Source organism: Hevea brasiliensis, chromosome 4 (assembly GCF_030052815.1).
Source record: "Hevea brasiliensis isolate MT/VB/25A 57/8 chromosome 4, ASM3005281v1, whole genome shotgun sequence".
NCBI lineage: Eukaryota > Viridiplantae > Streptophyta > Magnoliopsida > Malpighiales > Euphorbiaceae > Hevea > Hevea brasiliensis.
The window spans coordinates 112,651,993-112,662,963 of NC_079496.1; the positions used below are offsets into that span (position 1 = coordinate 112,651,993).

Here is a 10,971-nt window from a genome sequence, read left to right on the forward strand (position 1 = left end):
TAAATTGTAATACTTCTCTGAAAGAAGTTTCATATATATATATATATAATGTCTTTTTATCATCATATGTTTATATAATTTTGACTTTGTTACCGTTTAAGGGTTTTTTTTTTTTTTAACGATTCTGATGGGATTGAATCAAAACCTATTGTTCAACAGCCAAAGAAATGATGAAGTTAATTAATCTATCTTAATTAATTTCTTTATGTTATATGTCTTTTTCTTAGTCAGTGTTTGATTCAAGCAAGAAATGGGTTTGATTTTATGTTCTCTGCTTACTCCAACCAACATGATGACTTTTAGAAGTATAAAAATAACTATGTCAATGGCTGAAGGTACTTGTCATCCCAGAAGGCTTTCAATTGCGGTCCATATGTCTATCCAAATTAATTAAGTTGTTTCTAAGTATTTTTAATAATACCCTTTCCTTGTACATAATTTTTAACTTCTTTAATTATCTGTAGGGCTGGTGGAGGCAGCTCTAAATGTTTATTCCATTTCAGGATGCAAACCAAGTCTTTATATGTATGAATATCTAATTTTCATTAATTATTAATCAATAATTAATGAGTTTTAACTTAGTAATACTAAAATCGTACTATGACTATTAATCAGTGTTGAATTCAAATATCAGTTATTAATTAATATGTAAATTTATAAGAGAATATCATGATATAGCCAGTCCAAAAGCCAATCCAAAACTAAGTTAAATAGTAAAAAAACTCGGTCAAAAAGTTAATGCAGTGATATATTAAAGAGTCAGAGACTCGGTCAAAGAGTTAACATAGTCAAGAAAGTCTTAGGAAAAGCCAATCTGAGCCTTAGATGGTTCGAATTGACTCAACTGAACACATGAAGCTATTCGTGCAAGAGGCTTGAGCAACCATCGATCGAGCATTGCTAGAAGAACGAGTCAACAGAATAGATAGAGTTACAAGCGAGAATCTCATAATAGTAACCGAGTATTTTGGTATTCTTGGAATTGCTCTAACTGTAATCTATTCTTTGGTTTATAAATATCAGAATAACCTATAAATCAGGCATGATTATTCTATAAAAACTACTATCAAAATCAACATTCATTACTTTCTCAAGCTTTCTAAATCATATTTATAACTTTAGCATCAAAGTAGCTGACCAATAGGCAAACGACTTTATTTTTTTCTTATGTTACAAACTTGAATCACAGCCAGAGTCAAAAGAGACTTACAATACCATCACATGCCAAAGCTACAGTACAAGAAAAATAAAATACTGTGACGGATTTTTTGTAACTGAAATATTCCGTCACAAATTAGAGAACGATTTTTGACAGAACATATCATTGGATGAATTTGTGATGAAATATCCTTCACACATTTTTTTGTTATTTTTTTAATATTTTAATTATTGACAGACAAAATATTTAGTCTCTAATTCGTAAAAAATTTGTGAGAGATGGATTCATCTGTCACTAATTTGTGATGGAAAAATGTTGCCGTCAAAAACTTTGTGACAGAATATATTTCCGTCACAAATTTGTAACGAAAAATAATTATTTGTCACAAACTTTTGATGGAATTATGTGACGGAAAAACATTGTCGTCAAAAACTTTGTTACAGAAATATATTTCCGTCACAAATTTATGACGGAAGATAATTATTCGTCACAAAATTTTGACAGAATTATGTTTTCTGTCAAAAATTTGTGACGGAAATATATTCCGTCTGTCACAGTTTTTTATGACAATTTTTTTCCATCACAAATTTGTCCGTCACAAATTTGTGACGAATTAGAGACGGAATATTTCATTGGTCAATAATTAAAATATTAAAAAAATAAATAAATAATTTGTAATGGATATTCCGTTACAAATCCGTCAAATGATATATTCTGTCAAAAATCTGTCTGTAATTTGTGACGGAATAGTTCTATCACAAAAAATCCATCACAAGTATTTTGTTTTTCTTGTAGTGCTAAAAGTTTGAGAATTCATTTAGAAAAACCTCATTTTGGTTGGAATTAAGGAGTTTGTGAGAAGAAAGAGAACTGCGTTGCTCAATCAGTAAAATATATATATATGATTCAAATTAAGAATAAACTAATACGCAATTAGTGTAGATCCTGCTGCATATAGCACAAGCTACTCTCTATTATAGTGAGTTCCCATCAGGAATTATTAGATATAAATTATAATGATTGCACTCTAATTAACATTCTTTTGACTCAATTAGTAATTAACAAATGTGGGTTTGAAAGATTACGATCATTAAGCAGCCACTGGGGACCAAACTCCAAAGCCAAAACCGCATGGCTAGGTTGGAAAATAAAGTTGGACTTGATGACCTTTGAGATTTGCTACAGATATCTATAAAAAAATATAGTTTTCTCTTCACTAATTGATCCTGTCATGGTCAGATCATCATGCTGAATTAGCAGTGGCTTGATTAGTTAAGATGTAATAATAATAATAATAATAATAATAATACTAATAATTACATATAAAATATGCTCATGGGTTGCTTATCATTAAGATGTAATTATTTAGATAATTAAAGATTTGCTGTGCTTTAATTTCTGTAAGGTTTTGCGTGTGATCCTTGCTCATTACCAAACGAATTCTGGTTCATATAAAGAAGCTGCCATTGATGATTAGAATGGTTGCTATACACTAATGGTGTGGAAACTAATTAATTAACTATAAAATTTATTTAATGTATATGATTCTTTAAAAAAACCAACTTCTAATTATAATTAAGTAATTGCCATGTGATAATTATTTTATAGTTACATATAATTAAGCTGGAACAAGGTATATATGATCTTGCAAGTGTGTTTGAGGATCAAGAAATTTGAATATTCAGGAGATCGTTCGCTTAGTTTTGGCTACTTTACTATCATATCTTGTAGAGGGAAGAGTCGTAATTTGATTTTTCTACCATATAATATAATATATCTTGCTATTTTTCTTTTTTCCTTTGACAATAGAAGAAAGGACAGAAAAAAACTTATTTAATTAATTAAATTTAATGTTATCGTGAATTTATTGATTGTTCGATGATTAATAAAGGTTCACTGGATGCCTGAAACAAAAAGCAAAATGAGGTTACTCTGATACTCAAGTCAATCAAGATATTGAGACGGTGATAAAATAAAAATAATGTCAGAAATTGAGAAAAATGTACTTCAGTAGGCACTAGCTATCAATTTATATGACATTTGAGATTCCTCTAATAAATTTGAGTTCTTTGTATGCCTTACATGCCAGATTTGTACTATATCAGCGTGGTTCTTGGAGTGAATCATGCTTAACAAACTTAACAACCTTTATTCAATAACCATGTCACTCTAAGCTTATATCCGTAGAGTTGATATTTCAGACTGATCTTTTAATTGGTCTCTTAATTACTAATATTGAGAATGAAATTTCTCTGTGGATTCAACCGATTCAATTTCCTTAAAATTGGAGGCGATTATCTGATTTGATAACTAGATTCATGTTCTTCGGATCTAAATCTAATTACTCCGACCTAGTACTAAAGTTAAATCTTGAGCAAAACTATATCAAAACTAATTAAAATAAAATTTAATTAAAATTATTTTGAATGAGATTAAAATTGGGTTGAATTGATTTTTAGTTTCAAGTAAAAAACTGATTTCTTTTTTGAACTTTTAAAAAATTATCTTTAAGACCAAAATCATTGATATAATTTTAATTATGATCCGAGATTGGACCCCGTCGACGCTTAAATACACGTGTTTGACTAATTCAAGGGATTTGTTTAATTAATTTTTGTCTGTTTCTGCTTTAAGAAAATTAAAAACATATTATTATAATATTAAATTTAGTTTACGTCGATGAATTTCTTTAGCATTTATACTTTCTAGTCTCTAGAGAAATGCCTTTTGACTGCGAAGGAGATGACCCATTCTAAGTTGCTGATTTGAAAAGACAACCAGTTTAGCAGCAACAGCTGGCTTTTGGAAATGCTGACTCCAGATTATATGAAATTAAGGGAATTATATATTTGACTTTCTTAATTTTTTTTAAATAATTTTTATCTCTTGCATTTAAAATTATTTACTATTTTTAAAAAATTAAAAAATATTATTTTTATATTAATTCATTGAAATAAAAAACATTTAATCAATTATTAATATATTTATATAAAAATAAAATTATTTAATTATTTTTAATAATTATACAAAACTTAAATACAATAAATAAAAATAAATTATATTAATTTAGCAATAGGTGCTTGGATAAAACCTAAATTTATTCCTTTTACATTCCTCTAATTTGTAAGTGAAAATTCTGAAAATTATTAATTATAAGATTCCAATGACTTTTATTTCTTTGTGTTTAAATAAGGAGAAATCCAATTATTATGTAAGCTTTGCTATTTATTCAGTAAATTGAAAGTATAATTGAAATCATTATAAGAGATTGGAAGAGTAAGAATTTAAACTTAATACCTATCAAGTAAATAAATATGTATTTAACTACTGTACTAAGTTAGGCTAAATGCCTTAGTTATACTAGAATAAATTCGTATTTAAAATTATAAATCTTAAATTTCAATTGCATTGGTAAAAAACTTGCATTTCTACAAACAAAATTACACCTCCAAAATAAAAAATAAATAATAATTCTCACTTGAATAGATAAGCATAGTTTATCAACTAGAATACTTTAATAAAAAAAATCTATAAGAAAGAGGGTAATATTCTTGGAGGAACAAAAAGCAAAGGACCTTGCTCGTGCGTGTGAAAGCAAATTAACATTTCCTTATATGGTCCAGACAATAATATAGAAAATAGTTGTAATAATGGCCACACCAACCCCCATTTAAGCTTATGTTTTTTCTAGTCAAAATTGACAAGAAACAGATAGATCACAGCCGTCCACGTGACCCCATATGGCACACGAGCGGCCACATAATTCTATCCACCATATGATCAACACCTGCAACTAAGCTAACAAAGTTGGTGAATAGCTTCAATAAGTGTTTATTGAGAAAGTTTAGCATTTTTCTTTCAACTGCGTGATCTACGCTGCCAATGCAGCAAATGGGATAAGGGGTCCACATTTGATCACAATCTGATCACATCATGTGCGGAAAAATGAATCAGTCCCCGTTAGATCACAAATCAGAAGTTCTTGTGGCGTTCCACATTTTCAGTTTATAAATGATCATGATCTTCTTAAGGGACGATGCGAAATCGCCTTTATTTGAGTGTCTAATCAATGTCATCTTCCAATGATTGAAACATGAGGATTGAATGTTTCAATATTCAAATGTCTTCACACCATATTTTGGAAATAATATATGCTAAAAATATCTAAATATACATAAACATCACATGGGATGCCATCAAAGTTGGATAATTTAATGATCTAATACATACATCATGATGCAGGTGATAAGAGATTCAATTAAAAGCCTCCGGATGAAAAGACTGCAATAATAGATAATGATATCGATGGTAGTCTTGGAAAGATGACAAAGAAACTAAGAACAAGCAACTACTGCACTTGAACTGCCCAAGGAGATGCCATACATTTATTGGTACTATGAGAACTGACACAAACTTATATGCTAATTTATTCCTTAGACACTGATGTCTGATATTAAAATAATCTACATGTGAACAATTACACACCATGAACCTTAGAATGCATGAGATTTTGTGCTTGAAGAAAAACCTGCAGCTTATTGATGTTGAAGCCTATTAACTTTGTGCTATAAAGCCCTTTATATTGAGGTTTTTAGCAGGTCTTTCTTGTCATCTATAAACAACAAATACAACAAACCTCTGGACTGGATATTCATGAAGAAAAGGATGCTACAAGCTCCCTAAATCCAGCAACAAACCCCACAGCCATGCACATGTGAAATGATTAGCTTATTTAGTCATCATCATTCTTACACAATGGAGTCGGTCACTGAGATCCTTCCCTTCTTATGCAGTCTTTTTAGTAAGAGTAAGCTCTACGAAGTGTAGGTTCAGTGGCAGTGTCTCCAAACTCTGAAGTCAGGCGCTTAATGGAATTTTCGTATGAAATTGCAATACGAAATGTTCAAGACAGACAAATGTTAATGGAATTTTCCGATCATAAACTTAATTCTTCTTCTGCATTCAAGAAAACCGGGATTGATTGTTCAATTAATGAATCTCTTCGCATTTTATTTTATCTTGAAAAAATAATCCTGCCTCAAAGCTGTCAAGGAAATTTAGATAAACTCACCCAAATGATAAATATCTCTCATGATTATTAACTAATTAATTTCATTTCCACCAAATGTCTAGTCCATCAACTATCGACTAAGAAAGCATATCCAAGACAAGCTCCTCCAAAATTCGAGAACTTAAGCTCATATCCAAGTTAAATAAAATATAACTGATGCACAGTGACAATTTTCCTCATGCATAAGCAAATCCATTCTCACCTATTGCAACAAATGAGTATAAAACTATATCACCTCATTGCAACATCTTCAAATAGCGTTGTTTCCACACTTAGACTGGACAGTGCTTTTAATGAATTGTCATTTTTCTTCCCTGCACAGAAGATACAAAGCAAAACATTATTGTGTGAATATTAGAGGAATTAACAAAAAGTAAAGGGGAAAAAAAAGTAAAACACACATGCACATGCACATAGATCTGCACAGCAAAGGGTTGCAAATAGAGGCATTACAAAGACCATTAACAGATAAATCAAATCAAATAAAAGTTTTTCTGGTTTAGCTTTGAGTAACTACTAATTTAGACACTCAAAAGCTATGTAACAAAATCTTTTATGAGCAACAATATATTTTAAATACAGCAATATTCTTCGTAAAGCAAAATCTAAAATGCAATACAGAAGATGGTCTATAATCAAGTGAAGGTTTGAAATGCAATCACAAAGCAGATAAATGATTTTTTTTTCCTTCTTTTTCCATAAATGGGTCATCCATGTGGTGGCGAAAGAAATATGTGCCTGGTGTTATAAATATTATAAATTGGAGCAATATTTGTAGCAGATCCGAATGCTCCCATAAAACACCATCTCCATCCAACGGCAAACTAATATAACAAGATTACTGTTATTTAAGTAATTTCTAAAGTTTGTATGATTTTAATCTTTGAACTAAAATGGTCATTAATAACATTTCAAATAGTTTAAATAGCAATTGAGAACTGGCTGATAATTTCTCAACTTGCAAATGACAAACTCTAACTACCAAAACAAATAATCTTCTTTTACTGAGACATTTACATATTAGATAGCTTCTCAATTGAAAGTTTATCACCCGTGTCTAAGAATCCTGCACTTTCCTTGCCTGGTATGTTCCACAACTGTTGATTCTGCAGTCAGATGGAAGCAGCCTTCATAACATACGCAAAGTGTTCCCAGGGAATCTCAAAATCCTTGATGCAGCCACTACTTCATTGCCTGTTAAATTTCATACTCATGAAAGCCACTCCAACTCCCTACACTGTCCAATCCTGGATTCATGAACCTCTTACATGCACTCAACTCCCCTAAAAAATCCTAAAATGAGAAAATCTACTATTAAACCACATAAGGATTCAAGAAATTGAAGTACAAACAAACATATTATACTATTACATAATGAAGTGAAAACTTAGGGTGAGAAAATCATCAATTTTCAACCTCATTTAGTTTATTAAACAAAAACTATGTGCAAATGGTACAATTTCTTTCATTTTCTGCCAGGACAAAGACAAGAGATACAATCAAACTTTTCAAACCCAGTACGGTTGTTGATCTGGTGAAGATAGAAGAATAATAGTATAAGGTTCAATCGGGGTTTAAGGATAAACTATTAAATAAATATTAATTATATACCATAGAATTAACAATCTCTTCAAAATAATAATAGTGCATTATTAAAATTAGTTGTTTGATATATTTTATATATAATTATTAAAATAAAGATTATAAAATAGAAAAATAATTCAATAACTTTAGTCAACATACTAATAAAATAAATGATTGATACCATTAGTTATTCAAGTCAAATGTTGACGAAATGGATAAACCTTCATCTTTCTTTCCAATTGTAACAGTTAATAGTTATTAATTACTTTATATTAATACAATATAATTTAAGTTAATAGAAAAAAAAATTTAATATATTTTATGTAGTAAATTAATAGATGTAATTTGATATATATATATATATATATATAGAGAGAGAGAGAGAGAGAGAGAGAGAGAGAGAGAGAGAGACACAGGGGAGGGGGGGGGGGGGGGCGGCGCGGGCACTAGTCCCTTTGCTAGCAAGCTTTAAAATTTTTTTATTAAGATTATCCTTCTGTTTTTAACCTGGCCAGATTGAGCAGTTCACTGGTTAGCCAGCTAGTTCATAAATGTTAAACCTAGTTTTCAAAAAAAAGATTTTTTTACCTAAACCAGACTGGCCGCTTGTTTGGTTCCCGGTTAGGCCAGGCCAGTTCTAACAACCATGGATACAACTTCACCTTAATACAACGGTAACAGGTTCCAGGAGTAGAGAATCAAGTAAGCCATACATCACAAACAGAGATTGCACAAGGGTTTGGGTAATAATTTCCTTTAATCTTATAAGTACAATTAACAGCTTCCAAATAGCTGAAATAAGGAAAAATACAAAATAGTGATACCGAAATATGAAGACTGCTTAGGCCTGCCAAAATATTCCAGAATTGTGCAATGTGAAGGAATATATCATTCTCTATTAAAAAAAAAAAAAAAAAAAAAAAGAGGCAATGAGTTTGATTGAAGCATGTCAACAAACACTAAGAGTTCAGTCATGACCATGCTTTTATGCAGAGCAACTCCAATAGTAAATTTATCTTAGTAGTGAAGAGGCAGTTCATGCAGACATTGGAACATTTAATCATGAAAATATCAGTAAATCAACAGAATAAGATAAGGATTAAGGAAGAATTACACAAATTAAATTGTCAGGATTTGTGAATTCATTTAACATCTTTCGAACAATCACACAATTGCTATTACTAATTCAACAACCAAAGCAAGATATTGAGGATCATCATGCAGCGTAGAGTGAAGCAAGCTAAACAGGTTCAATGACAACAACTGTCATTAACAATTGACTATATACCCGTCAACCAATCCATGTTCATATTCTATAAAACACATATTACTTTTTGCTTTATCCAATCATCTCTTCATTTTTCACAAAACCTTTACCAGATTCAATTTCTTCCCCCCTCAAAAGAAAACAACATTAAATATTCGCAATTGTAGCTGAAAGCAAATAGAGGTTATCTCCACCAACATCTAAGAAACAAGAAAACACAAATAGCAAGCATTACAAGTAAAGAAAGAGCCTATTTGCGGTTGCGGGCACTATAAAAACCTGCTCAGTTCTGAGAGCTTCAACAGCCTCTTCAGAGTAAACTTCAGTCGCAAGCCGCCAGGCCGAACCACCTCCAACTTGTTCCCAACTTCTGCCTCACATTTTTCCTGAATCCAAGCCATTTTCCTTGGAAACCCAACTTCAAATCTCTTCTTCGAGCTCAAAAGTGGCGCAAACCCAATCTTCGCCTAAAATTATCAAAGTAAAAAACCAGTACAAGAGTATTAATTCCTAAACAAATATAAACTAAAATTGAAATAGAAACAGAAGAAAGCGAGTCAGAGGAAACAGACCAAAAGCGATGGAATGATTTTGATAGCTAAAGAATAAAATGCAGTTAAAAGACTCTGATTAAAGAGCACCTCAGAAAGAGAGAAAAGAGAATCAATAAGTGGCAATTTTTGGGTAATTGCTGCGGGGCAACTGTTGCTATACTGCTGCCACTGCTTCCCCTTGCAAGTTACGAGTGCAAAGGTTCGCTGGAGCAGTGGTGATCTCTATGTTGTCTGTATTCTATTTCTGTAATCTTCTAATGCTTCTTTGAACACTGCCGTTTTGTATTCTGGGTGGGCACATTTCAGTTAGGCTTGGGTTTAGATTTTAGGTCCATTGGACGGCCTGCTTTCGAAAAAAAAAAAAAGCAAACTAAAGTCTTGTTTGATTGGATAACTTAACTAGGAGTTTCAAGTCATCAAAATTAGATGTGAGCAGATTTCAATTCAAATTAAAAAATTGAATTGAATTAAATTAATATAGTTTAATTAATTTAATTTTAAAATTTAATTAATTTGGTTCTGTTTTATATTATAAAAATTGTAATTATTTTGATTTGATTCAGTTTTAAAGAGAAAAAAATCGATTAAACCGAATCAAATAGTAATTTTATATATTTAAATTAAATTAAATCAAACCAAATTAAATTTTGAATTAATTTATTTTTATGAAAAATTTATGAATTATATTTAATTATATATATAAAAATTATTTTATGAATTATATTTCAATAGATCCTAATTATAACACGGTAAATTTTTTTATTTAATTTTTTACACAAGTAAATTTTCTGTTATGCATTGAAAAGTTAGTGTTTAAATTTTTATTTTATTAATAAAATAGTTTTATAATTTAAATTTTATATTTAAATATTTAATATATTTTATAATAAACATTTTAAATACAATAATATAATTTAATGATATTAAAATGAAATATTTTATTAAAGTATTGAATTTAAAATAAATATATTTTATATATTTTAGTTATATTTATTTTTATATATTATATTTGAATATTATTTGTTATATAATATTATAATATAAAATTTATTATATTATAATATTATTAATCCCCATAACCCCATTCACCCCTTAAGCGAATACCCACAACACCTACAATTGGCAATACCAACTGATAAATTTAGTTTGAACTAGAAAGAGAAGTACATAAGGAAGAAGAAGAAATCAAGAAAGATTACAAAAAGAAAGAACAAGTTCATGAATACTCATACATGACTTCTCTACAATTACATAAGCCTATTTAACAAGACCCAACAATAGTTAAAACGACGCAACAAACCCACAACAGAATGACTGTTCATGCATTTAGTTATAA

At 29.8% G+C, this 10,971-nt stretch overlaps 1 long non-coding RNA gene across 2 annotated transcripts; it reads right to left on the bottom strand.

The window, feature by feature from the left end:
- Nucleotides 1-6,251: 6,251 nt before the first annotated feature.
- Nucleotides 6,252-9,890, bottom strand: LOC110633703 (uncharacterized). Of its 2 annotated transcripts, none has more exons than XR_009148352.1 (4): nt 9,654-9,890; nt 9,361-9,548; nt 7,248-7,513; nt 6,252-6,544 (listed from the first exon to the last, which is right to left on the bottom strand). It is a non-coding gene; the product is annotated as an uncharacterized LOC110633703 (long non-coding RNA). The 2 variants fall into 2 exon arrangements; XR_009148351.1 differs by having other exon boundaries at nt 9,723-9,889.
- Nucleotides 9,891-10,971: the final 1,081 nt, after the last annotated feature.